The sequence below is a fragment of the Falco peregrinus genome, chromosome Z (genome assembly GCF_023634155.1).
Source record: "Falco peregrinus isolate bFalPer1 chromosome Z, bFalPer1.pri, whole genome shotgun sequence".
Taxonomy (NCBI): Eukaryota; Metazoa; Chordata; class Aves; order Falconiformes; family Falconidae; genus Falco; species Falco peregrinus.
The window spans coordinates 14,252,763-14,272,375 of record NC_073739.1 but is presented as its reverse complement, the minus strand read 5'-3'; the positions used below and the strand labels follow the sequence as shown (position 1 = coordinate 14,272,375).

Sequence of the window (19,613 nt, the reverse complement as noted above, 5' to 3'; positions counted from 1 at the left end):
ATAGAGTTCCTTCAGAGGAGAGAGCCTGACCACTCACCAGGGTCATTTGTCGGTGCTTGCCATGCTGTTCTGTTCTCAGAAGAACACTTTCAGTTTTGCATGGTCCTTTGTCTTGCATCTGTGTTAGGCTGTATGTTTCCACATGGGTTTCTGCTGCTTGAGAAGAGGGGAGGTTGGTTTGTGTTCATTCAGTCTTCGTGAAAACATTTCCTGAACTCGGTCAGCATTGATGTTCAGTTTGAAATTTTTCCTCTTAAGAATATTTTGGCATATAGCCATTTTATTTTGAGTTCGGTGGCACTGAAACGGGTCTCTGCTGTTACTGTGTCACGTGTCATGTCCTGTCCCCTTTTTTGCCAGTGGAAAAGGTAGGTCGAATGGGAAGGTGTAAGACCCTGAAGTCTATGTTGACAGGAAAAAGAAAGAGCTTTATGTCCAAGCTATGTATATATACACTCAGCTGGGAGAATGTGTTTTGCTGAGTATTTTTCTTCCCTACCAAAACAACTAGATCAATGTAAATACAAAGATGGATTTCGCTATACAAACAGTTGTGTGTCAGCCTACTACCATGGACCCATGTATTAGACCAGGGGTCCTCAAACTGTTTAACCAGGGGCCGGCGCGGATGCAGCGGCAGGCAGCCATCTGCGGCTGCTTGGTTTCCCCCCCACAACTCCCGGCGGGGGGGCCTGTAAATACCGGGGACCAGATTGAGGACCCCTGGATTAGATAAACCAAAGATCCCTTTAGCTGGTAAGACATTTACAAGTACAATTATGTATCTTATCCTCCAGCCCTGAGGGAAAAGCCCACGGTCTTTGACCTATGCTAACGTGGCAAACCCGTACTGTTTTGGAGGGCAAACTCCTCTGGAGCGCTGTGTAGACGCGGAGCCCTATTGGGAAGGTCGTGGGGGCTGAGGTTTTCCTGCTGCTCGTTGCAGGCTCCCCGACAGCTCGGCGTTCCGCGTCTGTTGCCTACACTGAGGTAAGTTTTCCACCAAGCTCTGCTAAATGCGGTGTAGGGTCAGGCCTCTCCCCGGTGGCCGAGGGCAAGCAGGCTGCGCCTCGGACGGGGCGGCAGGGGAGGGGGCTGCCGTGGCGTGCGCTGGGAGGCCTCAGGGCGCCCGGGTGCTGAGGGAGCCGCTGCCGGGTCCGCGCCCCCCGCCCCGCTCCAGCCAGGCGGGGTGTTCCCCTGCGGGTGGGCACCGCCATTTCGGCCGCTGCCGCCGCTGCCCGCTCCGCGCCCGCCAGGGGGCGGCCTCCGCCCAGGGCCGCACGGCGCGTGGGGCCGCGCGGCGGGAGCCCGGAGCCGGCGGCGGGGGCGGGCCGGGCCGGGCAGCGCCTTGCCGCCGCCGGGGCTCCTGGTGGGCGGCGGAGCCGCGCCGGGCCGTCGCGTCCTTTCCCTGGCCGCCCGGCGAGGAAGGCACCTGGGCGGGCGGCGGCCCTCGGAGGGGCAGAGGTAAGGCGGGAGCGGCGGGTCGGGTCGCTGCGCGTGGGGGGAGAGGCCGGTCCCGCCGCGCCACAAACTTGCGGCTGGGACGCGCTCCGCCCGCCCGCCCGTTCCCCGTCCCGCTCAGCCCGCCCGCCCGTTCCCCGTCCCGCTCAGCCCGCCCGCCCGTTCCCCGTCCCGCTCAGCCCGGATGGAGGCGCCCCCGCCGGCAGCCCCAGCTCCGCCCAGCGCAGCGGGGGGGGCCACCCACACCTGCCGAACGGGGGGGCTCGGCCGATGCCTGCCCTTGCCGGGGGGGGTCCCGCTCCCCCGCAGCCATCGCGCTTCCCCGGCCCGGGGCCTGCGCCTTGCGGGGGGTGGCGGGGGCGGCCGGAACCCCGCTCCCTGTCCCGGTCGAAACGGCAGGTGGGCACCGTGTGAGGGGATGGGGCAGGGCGGGCCGTGCCGGGGGCACTTGGCTCCCGTTGACGCTGCGTAGGTACAGCAGCCGGCTGGCCCGGAGCCCGCGGAAAGGTGCATTTTCTTAACGGCTTTTCAAACGCACACACACAAACAGACCCCCGCTTCCCCCCCAAAAGGTAGGTCGCTGCGTGCTTTCCTCAGAGCTCCAGGGGTCTGCTCGGTCTTGCTGAGGGAGCTGCGGGCTCCGGCGACCAGCCGCGGCGCGGTGGGTGCGGAGCAGCCGGCAGGAGCGGGGCCGTGCGGCTTAGAGAGGAGGGGGCGACCAGTCGTCAGCCTCGCGTTTGGGTTGGCTCCCCCCACCCCATGTATTTAAACCCAGTATGGTGAACCCTTCCCAGCCCGCTTCTCCTGCCTTTCTGCACCGTACTCCGACGCGGGGAGGTGAGATCAGAGCCCAGCCTGTTGGTCATGTTGTACTTGTGTTGAGCAAAGGGATGGGAACCTCGGCACCCCGGGCTGGGAGTTTGTCTTTGGCATGACAAAAGCTGAGGACACAGCCTGTTAAAAACAGCAGTCTTGCTACAGTTATCTTAATGTTGGAGATGAAGTTAGTGTTTCCAGAAACCTGCCATGCAGCTGCTCTGCCAGGTCTTTCAGTTGTGCAGAGACAGGTTCAGGATGCTAGATTTTGCTTTTAGTTTGCAAGGTTGCTCAGTGAAAAATGGTTTGTTAGACAACTTGTTCACTAGTGAAACACAAACACAGGATTTGAAATCTCTGCAAGTCTTTGCAGCATCGTGATGTGACAACATGATAGCTGGTCTCACAGAGGCTGACACAGGGCTTGTTATGGAGAAATGAGTAATTGCCAGTGCAAGGATCAGCAAACCCTAGAGGTATCTACTGTTGGCTTAAAAGAGAACAGCTACAATGCAAGCACTGAGTGGTCCTCATTGGCAAAGGCTCCTGGAGGCTCCTGCTTGCACCTGATTGACCCTGCAGATCATCTGTCTCTTCTGACAAGACTGTTGTCAACTGTCATTTGAAGATGTAGAGGCCTTCCTGCTCCCCCTTGATGGTCATGAACTGTTCTGGGGCTGGTTGTGGGCAGTTCTTGTAAACAAACTGTTCTGATTGATGCAGGGGTGTGTCCTAAACCAAGTTAGAGCAAGAACAGTTTACCTGTATGATTATCAGGTGGATAAAGGATGGTTGAGAGTCCTTCGAACCCCTGCTTAGATTGCAGTGATTTCTTATGTAGACAACAGGATTATTTCTATTCTCCAAGCCATTTAACTGTGTTTTTACACACAGATAATATTCATATATAATGAGGGATAGTCGTGAGAAAATCTTCCAGATATTCTTCTCAGACTGAAGAGTTTATGGGCCAGATACTCTGCAGTAGGTAGATGGAGAGCCTGTTTCCCCATCTTACACCATAGCAAAGCATGTTATTCAAGATTTGCAGACTTTTCTGAGTGGACCAACTTTTGTGACAGTTTTGCTTCTCCACTCTGTGGGGTAAAGAGCTTCCCTGGCACAAAAAAAAACCCCAACCAAACAAAAAACCCAAACCAAAACAAAACAAAAAACCAAGGAGGAAACTGCTTTTTTTTGTAACAGAGAGTATGCACCTCTCAAAGAGGGGTTAGGGTAGAAAGAAGAGGAACACCAGGTACACAGGGTACAATCAAGCAATTCTGAGTTCCAGAAAGTGCTAAAGAGCAGAAGGAGATGGATGCAGAATAATGGGATGTTGTTTGGCATCAAGCAGCTTGGAATGATGATTTAATGCTGTTTGCTGCAGTGTTGGTGTAGTAGCTGGTGCTATTTAGAGCTCATTAGTGAGTGATGTGAAACTTGGGACTGGACCAAATCACTTCAGCTCCTCTGCTGATATTTTTGTCACGATAAATTGTTGTCAACTGCCAGCAAAGTACTCAGCATTGTTTGAGATCCCTGAGGAAGGTACTTACTTACTGGAACAGAAACTAAGAGAAGCAGGGAGGCGCATGTGCCCTGGGAACATGGATCACAGAGTCATTTGGAATAGCAATTGTTTACAAATGTTACTGGAAAAATGGGGTACTGTTCTTTGTTTAGTATTCAGTCTTTATCATCAGGTAAACTGAGATCTCAGATGGAATAGTTTATAGGCAAAGCACAATGTTATTTTCATTTTTGTGTTTTACAGTATTTTCTTAGGATTAGATGCTTCAGTAGTACCTTTGACGGATGAGTCTTCTGAGCGTCTTCTGAGCCAAGGACTTAAGCCTGTGCAGGTAAGGTGGAGACAGAAAGCTAAAATGAGTAAGATATAACAGGAATTTTAAAGCTAACTACTGTACAATTAAATTTACTTCCAGAGAAATTGCCAGTTTACTACTGCATTAAGCTCTTTTGGTGGCAGGTAATTATCACATTAGTATGCTGAAGGAAAAAGGATTATGAATGAACTGCGGGTATAGCTGAAGATCTAATAGTCAGTTGTACATGAAGTAACTGAGAGGCTCCTCTAAAGGAGTTTGGACCAAATAATAGTAACAGAATGGGAGGTTTTGCTCACTGTTCTCCTGCAATTGTTATGCAGTCTTGCTGTGACGCTCGCTTTTCTCTTTTGTGCTGGTTTTCATATGCAGTGGGTGTTCTTCCCTGCTTTATTTTAAATCTTTACCTTGAGACAGAAGTATGGATTTTGTTTGTTTGTTTTGTTTGGATAATTTTCTGTTGGTCTAGTGACCTCAGGAAAAGGTTCAAGAAGTGTTAGAGCAGGACAAGAATGTGAGATTGAAAAGTGGGAAAGGGAGGAAGAGAGGGTATAGAACTGGGTCACCCTGTCTTGTGAACTGTAACTTTAGTTTGATTTACCCCAAAAAGATAAAAAGGCTCTTAGGCTAATCAAATAGTTTCATGGGAACACATTAAGAGCAGGGGATTCTTCAGTCAAGACTTCACAAGTTCTGTTTGATTTAGGAAATCTGTGTTCAGATTTACTTCAAAGTATCTGCTGCTTTTGCTGTTGTGGGTGCTTCCTTACCACACAAGTACAATCAGAAAAAAAAATAAAAATTCTACTTTTGTGTGAAGATTGAACATATCCTCATGTTACCGAAAGATGCAGGTTTTTAATCCAGGACTGTAGTAAATTCTGTGGCTAGTAACGTGCAGTATATTTAGGTATGTGGTAGCAGAGAACCTCTCCCCTCTCAAAAGCAAGTCTTTCCCCCCTGTGGTGTATACATTATTTTGGGATGTTTGTTTTTGTTATTTTACACTTATTCCCATTTTGGGTGTACAAAAAATAATTATAATTATGCAGCTTTGAAGTTTTAAAACAAATACTAGCAGACAGATGAGTGCAGTGGGGGCTGCTGAGCCGTGGGGAGAGCCCAGGTGAGCTCAGAGACCTCCGGCACCAGGCACCTGTACCGGGGCGGCTGACGAGGCGTGTGTGGGGCAGGGGGGCAGGGGGGCGCAGCGCTGAGGGAGGGGCATCACGCTGGCCTGGCAGAGTGGCTTGAAGTGCATGTCGTCCGACAGCCAGGAGCTGCTTTCTGGCTGCGGTGCAGGCCAGGGACCTCGTCCTGCCTGACCCTCGTGGCAGAATGGTGGGCGCACTGAGAGCCAAGGCTGCAGCTTCAGCTGGGGGTCTGCACCATCTGCCGCGGCAGTGGCCTGTGCCTCTACCTACATGGAGCTGCTGAAGGGAGAGGCCACAGTGCAGACCTTCAGGCTTCAGGGTGTGTGTAGACCTTTCTCCTGAGGCAGGGACAGGCAGCAGGCCAGCCTGCAGAAGGTATGCCCAGGTGGAGGAGCTCCTGCAGCAGGTGGCTGAGTTGCAGGAGACGGTGAGAAGGCTGCATAGCATCAGGGAGGCCGAGAAAAAGTTAGATAGCTGCTTCCGAGCGCAGCCTGCAGTGGACCTGCAGCCACACAGCCAAAAAGTCCCCCACCAGCGCACCAGGGGTGAGGGGTGGGAGCAATAATGCAGAAGAGTGGAAGATAGTAACAGCAAGGACCTGCAGGAGAAAGACACTGCCTCTGAAGCCTGAGGAGCCCCTGCAGAGCTGCTTTGCTGCTCTGCCAACTGAAAAGGAGAAAACTTCAGAAAACATGCTGGAGCTGAGTAAGGCACCCCAGTCTGCCTGTTGTATAACAACCAGCGCAATTAAGAAAAAATGACAGGTGACAGCAGTAGGTGATTCTTTTGAGAGGTACGGAGGAACCTATTTGCTGATCTGATGCACTGTTTAGCAAGGTGTGCTGCTGACCAGGGGCTTGTATCGGGGATGTTATGAGAGACTAACAAACTTCATACAGCCCACTGACGATTATCCAGTTGTTGTTTCACATGGGCACCAATGATGCAGTCAGGAACAGTCTGAGGAGCATCAAGAAGGGTTACAAAGCCTTGGGAGTGGCAGTAAGAGACTCTGGAGCACAGATTGTTTTTTCATCTGTCCTCCTACTCAAAGGGAAAAGGCTTGAAAGGGCCAGCCAAATCTGGCAAATCAACAATTGGCTGTGGGACTGGTGCCACAGCCAGGAGTTTGTCTGCTTAGACCATGGAACTGTCTTTGAGAAATCTGGTCTTCTGGGGGCTGATGGGGTTCATCTGCCAGAGAAAGGGAAGAACATCTTTGGTCAAAGGCCAAGCTGGTGAAAGGGCTTTAACTACAGTTGCAGAAGGAGAACCTCAATCCATCCCACTCCTATCAGTTTAGTGCCAATGCCAGCAAGAGTTGCCTAGAGCCTGGAGAGGGATCAGAGGGCATCAGGAGAGTACCTGCAGAGCAGCACAAGGGATTCCAGCTGCTCCAGCCAGTAAGTCATTGTTCATTGAGGGCCAAACTTAAATGTCTGTATGCAAACACACATAGCATGAGGAATAAATGAGAGGCACTAGAGACATGTGCACGGCTGCAGAGCTACAATCTGACGGGCATCACAGAGACATGGTGGGATGACTCTTATGACTGGAATGTTGGGATGGAAGGTTACAAGCTCTCTAGGAAGGATGGGCAGGGGAAGAGAGGAGGGGGTGTCATCCTCTATGTAAGCAACCAGCTGGACTGCATGGAGCTCTGCCTGAGGATGGATGGGGAGCCAACTGAGAGTTTATGGGTCAGGTTTAAAAGGAGGACAGGGACAGGTGACATAGTGGAGGTCTGCTGCAGGCCACTTGACCAGGAAGATGGAACAGATGAAGCCCCCTGTAGGCAGATAGGAGCTGCCTCATGTTCACAAGCCCTGGTCTTCATGGGGGAGTTCAGCCACCCCAAGATCTGTTGGAGGGACAACGCAGCAGGGCATAGGTAATCCAGAAGGTTCTTGGAATGCATTGATGATAACTTCCTTTTCCAAGTGACAGAGGAGTCAATGAGGAGAGGTGCTGTGCTGGACCTTGTTCTCACCAACAAGGAGGGACTGACGGGGAGTGTGACGCTTAAGGGCAGCCTTGGTTGCAGTGACCACAAAATGGTGGAGCTGAAGATCCTTAGGACAGTGAGGACGACAGCAAGATTGCTGCCCTGGACTTCATGGTGTCTGCTTGGTAAAGTACTGTGGGATTGAGCCCTGGAGGGAAGATGTGCCCAAGAAAGCTGGTTAATGTTCAAGGATCACCTCCTCCAAACTCAGGAGCAGTGAGTCTGACAAAGAAGAAGTTGGGCAAAAACTCTGGGGGACCTGCATGGTTGAACAAAGAGCTCTTGGACAATAAAACATAAAAAGGAAGCCTTCAGGGGGTGAAAGCAAGGACAGGTAGCCTGGGAAGAATACAGAGAAACCATCTGAGCAGCCAGGGAACAGGTTAGGAAAGCTAAAGCCCTGACAGACTTAAATCTGGCCAGGGACATTAAGGGCAACAAGAAAAGTCTCTATAGGTACATCAGTGATAAAAGGAAGACTAGAGAAAATGTGGGCTGTCTCTGGAAGGAAATGGGAGACCTGGTTACCTGGTACATGGAGAAGGCTGAGGTACTCAAATGACTTTTTTTGCCTTGGTGTTTGCCTGCAAATGCTCCAGCCACACTGCCTGAATCACAAAAGGCAAAGGCAGGGAGTGGGAGAGTGAAGAACCCACTGCAGGAGAAAATGAGGTTCAAGACCATCTGAGGAACATGGAGTTGCACAAGTCCGTGGGACCTAATGAGATAGGTCCGCAAGTCCTGATGGAACTGGTGGATGAAGTGGCTAAGCCACTATCCATTGTATTTGGGAAGTTGTGTCAGTCTAGTAAAGTTCCCATGGACTGGAAAAGGGGAAACATAACCCTCATTTTTAAAAAGGGAAATAAGGAAGATCTGGGGAAACTAGAGGCCAGTTAGTCTCACCTCTGAGTCCAGCAAGAAAATGGAGGAGATCCTTCTGGAAACAATGTTAAGGCACATGGAAAATAAGGAGGTGACTCGTGACAGCTCACACAGCTTCACTAAGGGCAAACTGGGCCTGACAAATCTGGTGGCCTTCTATGACAGGTTACAGTGTTGACAGATGAGGGAAGAGAGACTGATGTCATCTACCTGGACTTGTGCGAAGCTTTTGGTACTGTTCTGCACAACATCCCTGTCTATAAAGTGGAGAGACATGGATTTGATAGGTGGACCACTTGATAAATAAGGAATAGGCTGGATGGTTGCACTCAAAAGAGATGTCCAAGTGGAGACTGGTGATGAGTGGCCTTCCTCAGGTGTCCATATTGGGACCAGTGCTGTTCAGCATCTTTGTTGGTGACACGGACATTGGGATCGAGTGCACCCTTGTTTGCCGGTGACAGCAAGCTGAGTGGTGTGGTTAACATGCTGTAAGGGAAAGGATGCCATCCAGAGGGGCCTTGACAGGCCTGGCAAGGAGCCCTGTGTGAACTTAATGAAGTTCAGCAAGACCAAGTGCAAGGTCCTGCACCTGGGCTGGGGCAGCCCCCAGAATCGATACAGGCTGGGCAGAGAATGAATTGAGAGCAGCCCTGAGGAGAAGGACTTGCGGGTGCTGGTGGACAAAAAGCTCAATATGGCCCAACAATGTACACTTGCAGCCCAGAAAGTCAACCAGATCCTGGGCTGCATCAACATAAGCGTGGCCAGCAAGTAGGTTGAGGGAGGTGATTCTCCCCCTCTACTTGGCTTTTGTGAGACCCCACCTGGAATACTGTGTGCAGCTCTGGAGACGCCAACATAAGAAGGACATGGACCTGTTGGAGCAAGTCCAGAGGAGGTCAGTGAAGATGGTCCGAGGGCTGGAGCACCTCCTGTGAGGACAGGCTGAGAGAGCTGGGATTGTTCAGCCTGGGAAAGTGAAAGCTCTGGGGAGACCTTATAGCAGCCTCCCAGTACCTAAAAGGGGCCTGCAAGAAAGCTGGAGAGGGACTTTTTACTAGGGCCTGTAGTGACGGGGTGAGGGGTAACGGTTCTAAACTAGACGACAGTAGATTTAATTAGGTATTAGGAAGAAACTCTTTACTGTGAGAGTGGTGAGGCGCTGGCACTGGTTGCCCAGAGCAGCTGTGGATGCCCCATCCCTGGCAGTGCTCAAGGCCAGGCTGGATGGGGCTGGGAGCAACCTGGTCTGGTGGAAGGTGGCCCTGCCCATGGCAGGGGCATTGGAACTAGGTGACCTTTAAGGTCCCTTCCAACCCAAACTATTCTATGGTTCTATGCTCCTTATTAGGAGTTAACACTGAATTCCAGACAGGAAATGTGAAAGTAATGTCTACAATAACTTCTTTTTTCTTTTATAAGATATAATTAACTTGTAAAAGCAAAGATTTTTTTGCAGAAAGCTATCATAGGCAGTTTTTAAACACCTGTTCCCTATAAAGGCTTAGCTGACACCAGTTATCAATTAAGTTCACTTGGGTACCCCAAATTATCACCTAATGAGTGTATGGCTTTACAACCCCTCTTGTTTCTCCCTTTCAGAAAAAAACACTGTATCTTGAAATGTGAGTCACAATTGATAATAAAGCATGTATGAGTTAATAGTCATTCATGAAAGTACCTCCCCAGAAGAGCAGATGAAGGAAGTGAATATTTCCACACTGTGTGGAAATGGGCTTTTGCTCATGGTGCTGTCATTATCTAACCAAAATATGCTGTGATCCCGTGAAGAATTGATATAATCTAGTAGGATCTGTAAGGCTGTGTCCAGTCATATCTGCTGAAGTCTGTGCTGACTCTTGGCTTTTCAGAAACTGAAATCCAAGTGCAGATTTTAGCAAAGAGAAGTACATCCACTGTAGGTATAGGTACGTAGATACAACCTGACATCATCTTGCATTATGCACAGGGAAACCTCAAGTTCATGGGCTTCAGCTCAGCAACGTCCTTAAGCTGGGTATGCAAAATTGGGCTATATTAATTCCCCACAGTAACTATATATTAAAAGCAGCAAATAAAAAAAAAAAATAATTTCAGAATGAAATATGCTTGAACGTATTTTGCAGCCATCAAACATCCCTATGATGTCAATGTAGTTGCAAAGTGTTTAACAAAACAGATTGATTAATGAGGTTGTTGGGAATTTAACATAGACTATGTATGAAATCGATCTTATGTTCCCTATACAAACCAGATAAAAAGCTGAACTTTTACGCTGGTGATTGAAAGTAGACTTACATTCAGGATTCAGAAATCCATTCTTTCCTCCTCATTTCTGTAAGATAGGAGCACATGAGAGTAAAGTAGGTGGGCCTGATCTCTTTAGCTTGAAGTCTAATTTAGATGCTTAAAACTAGGCAGTTGTAAGTATCTTGGTTTTGTCAATAATAATACCATTCCATTAGGATCACAACATGCAGAATTCATTTTTGTCGTTGTGCCCCGTCCCATCCCCCCCCTTGTATCCCCCCCAAAGTGGGAAAGAATTTTGAGATATGTATTCCATTTAAACAAAGGAAAGACGTGGGACTGAGGTGGCTGTCCAGCCCTCAAACTTCTCAGGGGAGTTGTTGAGATTCTTTTATCAGGTAATGGTAGCAGCACATCGAATTTTTCCTCTTTAGAATATTCCCTTTTTCTTCCCCAGTCCTGTATAGGCACGGGAATATTTTAACTCTTTTCCTTTTACATTCCAGTTCCAGACTTTCCATTTATGATAAACATATTTTAGGAATCAGATATGCTTAGAAATCTGTGGTGGGAAAAAATCTGTGTCAGAACTCATCCAGTCCTCTAACACATAGGGAGCAGTATGAGATCGAAGGTATTCAAGGTCACTTGGGTAGCAGTTAAACTGAGGAAGGTGATGACTTGAAGCACTGCTTGGTCACCTGTATAAGAGAGAGGAAGGTGGGAGAGGAGTAGAAGAAATTGTTAACATTATGTCCATATGGTAAATATTTTCCAATTAATGTTATCTGCTTATGAATTTAAAGCAGATAGAACTGATACATATTGTGAACCAACAATATCCAACTGAAATCCATATTGCAGTTATTGAATATGCTGCAGTTATTAAATACACTATACAGAAAAATGGGGTTTGTGTCCCCAGATATAGATGTAAGTGTACTTGCAAAATAACAATCAAGGCTGGGAATTTACTTTCTAGCTCAGAAGGTCTACCCATCATTATTTTTAAGTTTAAAGAGGTCCAAGTCATGTTAAATTCTTGTCTGTTTTGTAAATTAAATCTTTGTAGTGTACAAAACTCTAGGAAGGTCCATCTTCCTTATGCATGCCTGTACCTTCTACTTTTTTCTGCATTAGTGAAGTAATGCAAAAGTAAAATCTATGCATTATCCAAATGCAAGAATTTCAGGTCATAAAACAATTGGCATATTCCATGGAAAGACCAAAAAATGTTTTTATATAGTGCAAAGAGAGAATACAGAGGAGCAATATCCACTTGTTTCTGAAAGAGCTTACATTCTATAGAAGCAGTGAAACCAAGTGCCCCCTTCACTTGAGCTCTACATGTTTAACTTAGAGCACTGAATGCTTTTTAAAACAAGCCCCAGTTACCAATTTGAATATTATTGAAATGTGGAAATTAAAAACCTATCAAAAAGGAGAAAATTATCAGACTCCTACAAAGAATCAAAAAATAGAAGATGTTACCTATTTATGATGTGTGATTTTTCATAAGACTGTCAAAAATTATAAGGCTTGTTCTCAGTTCCATTTGGACTGCTTCCCAGGAACAGTGGCTGTATTGCTTATCTTTTAGGAAATTGGTGATTCTTTGGAAATACTTTTTCACACTGAAGGTAGTGCTTTTTAGGATCCATGTTTGAAAGGTGTTTCTTGCTTTTGATTGCTCTTCTGATAAGCATATCTCTAATTCTTCAATTTGCTGATGAATTCCATTTTGGAATATCTCAGTCTTGCTTATATTCCAAGCACCAACAGGAAGATTTTTGCTAAATAGTTGGAAGATCTGTTGGAGGAACTCATAGATGATCATTTTGACATTCTTCTGTGTGATATTGGTAATCTCCATGGGGAATCTGAAATCAGTTGTTTCGCTGAGGCATTGCTGAGAAAAACAGCCACCCATTTTGCACAAAAAGTTAATGTTGTGGTAATTCATTTTGAATCCCTGGAAAAGGCAAACTGGATGCGAGATTTGAATGTACAATGCCAATGTAACACAAACTTGTAGCAAACTTCTCTGAACCAAGATGGTCATACTGATGAAGTAGTCAGCACTACTTGCCTTGCTTTGTTGCGGATCTGTAAACTTGCAGTTTCTTGATTGTCTTCTCTGTGTTCACATGCTTCTTCTTCATGTCTGAATTTATTTCCTCTGTATGACATGCTATGTATTACTCATTTTGTAGGAATTGCATTTTTATCAACTGCCAAGGTTTGTTTATTTCAAACAGTTGCAAAGGTTTCTTATTTCTGCTTTGACTGTATTTAATTGAAAAAAGTGTGAGTGAGTCAATCTGATCAGTCAGAGGACATGGACAGAATACCAGGTTAGAATCTGGTAAGGACATTCCATCTTCTCATATTCTTACTGGAACAGGCAGTCTTGAGATTTTATTTATATGCTTAGGTTGACAAAGACTCTGAAAAGAATCACATCCTCAGCTAACAGGTATGCACTTTAAGTAAGATGTAATTTTATTGATATAAAAACAAATGTCTTTTTCAGTAGGATGGATTGTTTTGTTTGTGGAGTGGCTTAAATTTTATTAGCAAAATAACCCTGTTGTTGACACAAGCATTGACTCACTAGGGGCATACATTGCTATCACTGTTGGCAAAAAAGGGAGTATATACAATTCTTAAGACACATGCCTTGTCTCCAAAATCTATGATAGTTTGCCACTCAGAGAGGCTTTCTTTTACTTCATCACTTGATGAATCAGCCTAAATTTTTAGAACTGTAAAGGAAAGCTTGCTTTTATGTAACAAAGAGGAATTCCTTACAGTTCAGAGTAAGTAAACTTGTGTTCTGAAGCTTCCTCCTGTGTGAAGGCAAGCTCTCAAGGAGACTGAGTTACTTGTGTTGGTAGCAAAATGTCCTGTCTTTAGGACCACCCTGATCAGTGTAATGCCAGAACATGTCTCCCAGTATCTGGCCAGTGGACTCTGAATATCACGTCTTTGGGGTAGCTTGTAGTAGGACTGCAGGTAGCTACCAGCATGTTAATTATAAGTGCCCAAAACAGTCGCAGCCTTTTGTGATGACAGTTCTGAGGTAGTGCTACATAAGCACTGTGGCTTGAAATTAGTGTGCTTGGTTGGTTCCTGAATATACATAACAAAGTGCCATGTTTCTGGGTACTGCTGGCTTCTCAGCCCTTTCGACTGGTTCCTGTAGTCACAATATGAGAACTCACTGGTGACTGAAGGCTGGGTTACAAGGCGTTCTTTTCTTGTGGGAATGTTCAAAGATTGCTAAATCTATATGTGAACAAAAGTGATTTGGTCACTGAAGTGTACAGCTTAGAAAACCAGGGGACATGCCCTTAATGTAATTCAGCCCTCATGATTACAGGGATATTTGAAAAAGAATATGGAAGATGTTGAAGCTCAGGAATGTTCGATGTAAGCAGCAAAGGAACTCTTGGATGCTCTTAAGATTAGAAACTATTTTGTTTTTAAAAAAATTCCTATTGATGCTTGGGAAGACCTGTTATAATGTGACAGACTGAAAGATTGCTATGGATAAGCAGTTTCTTTAGCAAGCAATGGGATGACTTCAGCAGTTATACAGCAGGACGTTACTAATATATTAATGCTCCTGTGATTATTATTCTTGTTTTGCTACTGCTGATGCTAATGCTATAGTAATATTGTGGTATTGTCATGGATGATCTACACACAGAGATCTTCAGAGAAGTTAATTTATGAATGAAATTACTGGGAGAATGGTTTAATGTTTGAAAGACTGGACTGAGAATCAAGAGGTCTGTGTTAGATTTAATGCATGGATTTGCCACATATATCTTTTGGCGAGGCATTGAATTACTTCCTCTTTCAGTTCTTAGGTTTTTTTAAAGGCAGGATTATTAGGTTTCCCTGGCTTTTTGTTTGCTATATCTGTTTGTATTCCTTAACACATGTAAGTTATGTATGACTTGTAGTGTGTAAGGGGTCTAAACTTAGTTGGAGGTGTTGCCTTTGTTGTATATTTTTTATTTTTTTAAAAAAATCTGTGCTTATATCAAAATGATTTAAACTAAACTGTTATTAGCATGTAGTGTTAACATGTAGTGTTAAGAAGATCAGAATAGCTAGTTGAAATTTAGTGTAATAAAAGGTTACTGGAGCCTGTAGAAGAAGGATAACTATGAGTTCTTCTGAAGTTAAGTTTGTTACAAAAGTTCCCAGGGCATACAATGCATTTACTAGTGATTACACACAGTTTGAAGCAGCAGCAAATACATTTCTCAGACATTTTTTATATTGATACAAAGTTAGTGTTAAAAAAAGCAGTAGAACACTTCTTTTTTAACTCAGGAGGCTGTAGTGTCATAAAATTCTGGTTTTAATAGATTAGATTGAGCAGAATAAAAATAAGTAGCAGACTGAATCAGACCCTGATGCATGGCTGGAGTGCATAGTGAGGAATTAGCAGAAATGGGTGCATTCAAGGCATCATATGAGAATGAATCACATCAGCTTCATGTCTAGGTTATAGCTAGGTAATTGCATTAATAATGTGGGTTTTTTATCAGAGAGATCAGAGTCTGTTCCAAAAGCTTCACCATTGGGAACATGGTTTTAATGTCTGGCCACGGTTCTGATAGTTTAGTCCAGAATTAAATGCTAATTTACCTCACCTTTAACTTGGCTCACTTTGCAGTAAAGATCTCAGGACAAAATTTCAATTTGGTGTACATATGCATGGTTCTGTTGCATTAAATGGAAAAACATTGATTCAAAGCAGGCGAGGACCTGTCCTTTCGTCTACTAAAGTGACATGAACAGCTTAGTCCTGCATGGCAAAGCTGGATATGATTCACTATTAAACAGTTTTATTCTGTTTGTACGCTGGAGAGCAGAGTCACATCCCCAGTCATTCCTTGTTTTCCTTCCATTATGATTTCATAAGTGATCCATGACCTATTTGGATGATGAGAAAAAATACTAAAATTTCAAGGGGAGATTAAGCAATAATTAAGAATCATTTAGCTGCTGTTGAAGAAATGGAAGAATTTTTCTTTTCTCAAAAAAAGGGAGAAAAAAAAAAAGAAAAGTCAATAAGGGAAAGGCTGCTCACAGTCACTTCTAGGTGGGATGATTGTATGTGGTGAAGGAGACAGCATCTTCATTGTGGAAGAACCTTTTGCATGATTAGGAATCAAAAGACCTGTTGGCTTTGTGCTGCTTATCTAGGGACAAGTAAGGATGATTGCTTCCCTGGGAAGCCGAGTTGTCTCTGCACAATACTGTAACTCCCCTGCTTTGAGGACATCTGCTTTACCCGAATGAAGAGTACTATCTTCTAAGTTAAAACTGTCCTTCCTTGAAAACACAGAGAGGAAGAATAGATATACATGTTCTACCTTCTGCTGCAAACCATCTTCCCTGAGACCAATCTCCTCACACTGACCCTTTCTTAATGCATTACTGACTGTTCCTGCAAAAATGGAAATACTTTCCCTGTGGGAATGAGAAGAATGGTTTGAATCAGCAGGAGGTATGAATCTATACTTTTGATTCAGTGCTTCATGTTTTTCTAAGCTTTGCATTGCATTCTTTCCTCTTTAACACCTCCTTGGAGTTTGTTCAAGGGACCTAGAATCACTGAAGAACCATTTTTTCTCTGGTGAGGTAGAATTATTTTGTTTTAAAATAATAATAATTAAAAATATAATTCCATTACAGATGTTGTCTGTAACAGCAGTGAGAAGTTGTTGAAGTGAGAGCTTCAAAATATCTTCTTGTTGTACTCACACTGGCTGTTGTGCTTCAGTGAAGGCTGAAGAACGTTTCTTGGACTGTGGATCCCATTTTGTGCCAAAGCAGCTGAGGGCATGAAAATTTTGTGGCTCAGGTGGGACCCGAAAACAGAATTCTGAGGTTAAATCTGAAGCAACAGCTCTAGTACAAAGGTCTAAGAGTCAACTGGATGGAACTGAGATCCCGGATCTGAATTCACCTAGGAGATATGGGGGCTCAGTGTCTTTTCATTTTCCTGTATTTTAACTACATCATTACAAGACAGAAATACTGTTACAACGTGCCTTGGAAGTGTTACAAAGCTTTACCCAGGCTCTGTGTCAAGGTTGTCTAGTGGAAGTATTGTGACATGACTGAGGCCTGATAAATGCAAAGCAGTTCTGAATCCAGATGATCTCAGAATCTTAGATTTCTGAGAGAGACACTACTTCTGGATTGTCTTTGTTTCACTCAGTATTGCCCAGTTTGCTTGCTTAAAAAGTGATGGTGACAAAATCTGTTGGTTTAAATGATAAAATATGGTGTGCACCCCACAATGTAATGCAGAGAAACACTGGCAGGTGGGGGAGCCTGAAAAACACTAACCACAGCTGCTTCCATCACAGGTCATAGCCCAACAAACCCCCACCTCCATAAACCCAGAGGAGTGCAGGGGCACAGTGGCAAGCAGGACCCCAAATTAAAGACTAAGAGGAAGGCCCCCTTCCAGGATTGTCCTGGGGGAGCCTCACTGCCATGGCTTGGGAGAGAAACATCAAGATGAGTCAGTGCTGGACCACCTTACAAACTTCCTTGGGGTTTGTCCTGATTTCAGCAGGGATAGAGTTAATTTTCTTCTTGAGTAGCTGGTGCAGTGCTGGGTTTTGGATGTGGTGTGAGAGCAGTGTTAATAACACACTGATGTCTTTAGTTGTTGCTGGGGGATGTTTATACTAAGTCAAGGACTTTTCACTTTCTCAGGCCCTGCCAGTGAGAGGGCTGGAGGGGGTACAGGAAACTGGGAGGGGACACAGCCAGGGCGGGTGACCTGAGCTGGCCAAGAGGTGTTCCATACCATGGGACATCACGCTCAGTATATAAACTGGGGGGGGGCTGGCCAGGTCCTGGGATCGCTGCTGGGGGCCTGGCAGGGCATGGATCAGTGGGTGGTGAGCAGTTGGGTTGTGCATCACTTGGGCTTTATGTCTCCCTTCCCTTTGGATTTTATTCCTTTCCCTTCTTCCTTGTCATTATAATTGTTGTTGTTGTTATTATTATTATTATTTATTTTATTTTAGTTCAATTATGAAATTATTCTTACCTTAACCCTCGAGTTTTACATTCCTGTGTGATTTTCCTACCCATCTTTCTGGGGATGGGGGAATGGGTGAGCAGCTGTGTGGTACTTAGGTACTGTCTGCAGTTAAAACACAACAGGGTTGCTGCCTAGAGGTAGGGGACACATTATGGGATGCACAGGAAAAGCATTTCAGGATTTTGTAGGACCTGTTATGGGGTGCTTAGGGGAAGAACCAAAGGCAGAGAAAAGGATGGATCTGGGCGTTTTGGGAAGGAACAAGCATCTGAAAATAGACCAATGAAGGGATAAAAAGGTCTGGTCATGTATAAACAGCAGCTGTTTATATTTCTCTGGTCTACATTTCTTTGGTCATGTCCTGTGCCTGAACATCAGTATGTCCTGTGTTCTTAATAAACTCCACTTCTAAGTATTTTCCTTGGTGAGGGACTGTATTCTGTAGAGGTGTGTGAGTATGGGGTCTAAGTACTAGCATCTAGAGTCACACCACAGGTTGGAAGACCCATGTGTCTTTGGTACCAGCAACAGGAGGGACCAGAATAAGTGAATTTAAGTGCCAGCAGCTGGACTGGGATGAGGGGTCTGAGAACTGTGTGTCTGCTGTGTCAGTGACTGCAGCAAGTGAGGGTATGTGATAGAGCATGTGAGTGCTGGAGAGTGTCAATCTAGACTATCCAGTGAGTGGATAGTGTGATCTGAGGGCCATGTCCGTCTCTGCCTCTGAGGATGACACCACAGAACGGTCTGGATATTTGGGGGAACGAAGGCAGACTTGGTCATCTGCTGTGGAGATGTTTGTGTGTGTGTGCGCACACATGTGCGAGGGGGTCTGTTCCAGCAAGTGAAGTGGTGCTGAAGACCTGGTGGCCCATAAGTCCAGGTGTCAGGATCCAGAGACAGCTACAGGGCAGATGTGTCTGAGCCCAGCTGCTGGAGGGATTCACTTTGTACATGTGTACACATATGTATCCCCACCAGCAGACCTTGCCCTGCTCAGCAAGAGAGGGTAACAGGAGGAAGCTGTTGGTATTCATGTGACTGTTCTGTGTGTCTGCCTGTGTCAATCTGGCTACGTGTGTGTGTATATACGTGCCACACGTATTTGTGTGTATGCCTATTGGGAATGCATGCTCAGCCTCACTTCTGGCTGGAGCCGGGGGCGTGGAACTGCAGCGTTGCCTCTGCTGTGCTGCTGGATTCTGCCTACCCTAACAAATTATGGTCATTTTCTCTCAGCCAGGGACCAGCAATCCCAGTAGGAAATCCAGAGTCTCATCTAAGTGCTTATAAAGTACCCATCTTGCCTCATTCATGTTATTGAGGGCTGTACAAGTAAAGGAGCACTTGCAGGGTTAAGAAGAAAAGATTGATCTTTACTGAGTGTCTTGCTATGGGGAGAGTGTAGAGGACAGTCTATCAGAAAAACAGGTGAAATATCCTAGAAAGGCTGTTTAGCTTTTCAAGGGAATTTCCATCTGGCTGCATTGTCAGCCTGTGTTAGATTTTTTTGACTCTAGTGTTCTCATCGGCTTGCAATCAACTGTAATAAAGTTAGACTAGCATTATTGTTCATCCATCTGTAAAAAGGTCATCTTGGCAGCCAATAAAACAGCAGTCATGAAAGCATCTCCATAGTGACAGGAGATACAAGGTTCCTGATGTTTTCTCATTTGTACTGGTCAGTGCTGGTCTTGTTAAAATTGTGTGTAGTAAAGTGAGAAACCAAAATGCCAGACTAGATTCCAGGAGAGGGACTCACTTGGGTTTCCTGCTGAGCAGCATTTCTTTCTGGAAAGAGAGCAAACATCACTACATTTCTTCTCTCGGTTGTGAAGAACCCTTAAGCCTGAATCACATAATCCAATAACCATGATAGGGAAAGCTCCACCCAGCCAACTTGTTTACTCCCAACTGCAGAGGGAATACTTCATGCGGCTTGTGTTTTTAGAGATCCTTGTCAGTCAAATTACTCTTGGGGTCAAGCCTCTAATAGGGCACAGATGATGTCAAACTTAGGGTGAAGTTCTACCACACACATCCAAATCGATATAATAGTTAGCTCCTACCCAAAGAGCTCGTTCTGTTTCTCTCCTGTT

The 19,613-nt window shown here is 45.5% G+C and overlaps 1 protein-coding gene across 5 annotated transcripts in view; it reads left to right on the top strand.

Moving 5' to 3' along the window:
- The first annotated feature begins 820 nt into the window (after window positions 1–820).
- The window catches only part of MOB3B (MOB kinase activator 3B), a 107,625-nt gene continuing 88,832 nt past the window's right edge, over window positions 821–19,613 (top strand). The window contains exons 1-2 of one of the 5 annotated variants that reach the window (XM_027784585.2): window positions 821–990; window positions 4,055–4,142. The gene's annotated coding sequence lies outside the window, so the exon portion shown is untranslated. Of the gene's footprint in view, window positions 991–1,337; window positions 1,465–1,807; window positions 2,034–4,054; window positions 4,143–19,613 lie in introns of those variants that run through there. The other 4 variants (XM_027784589.2, XM_055791447.1, XM_027784586.2 and 1 more) reach the window with 4 other exon arrangements.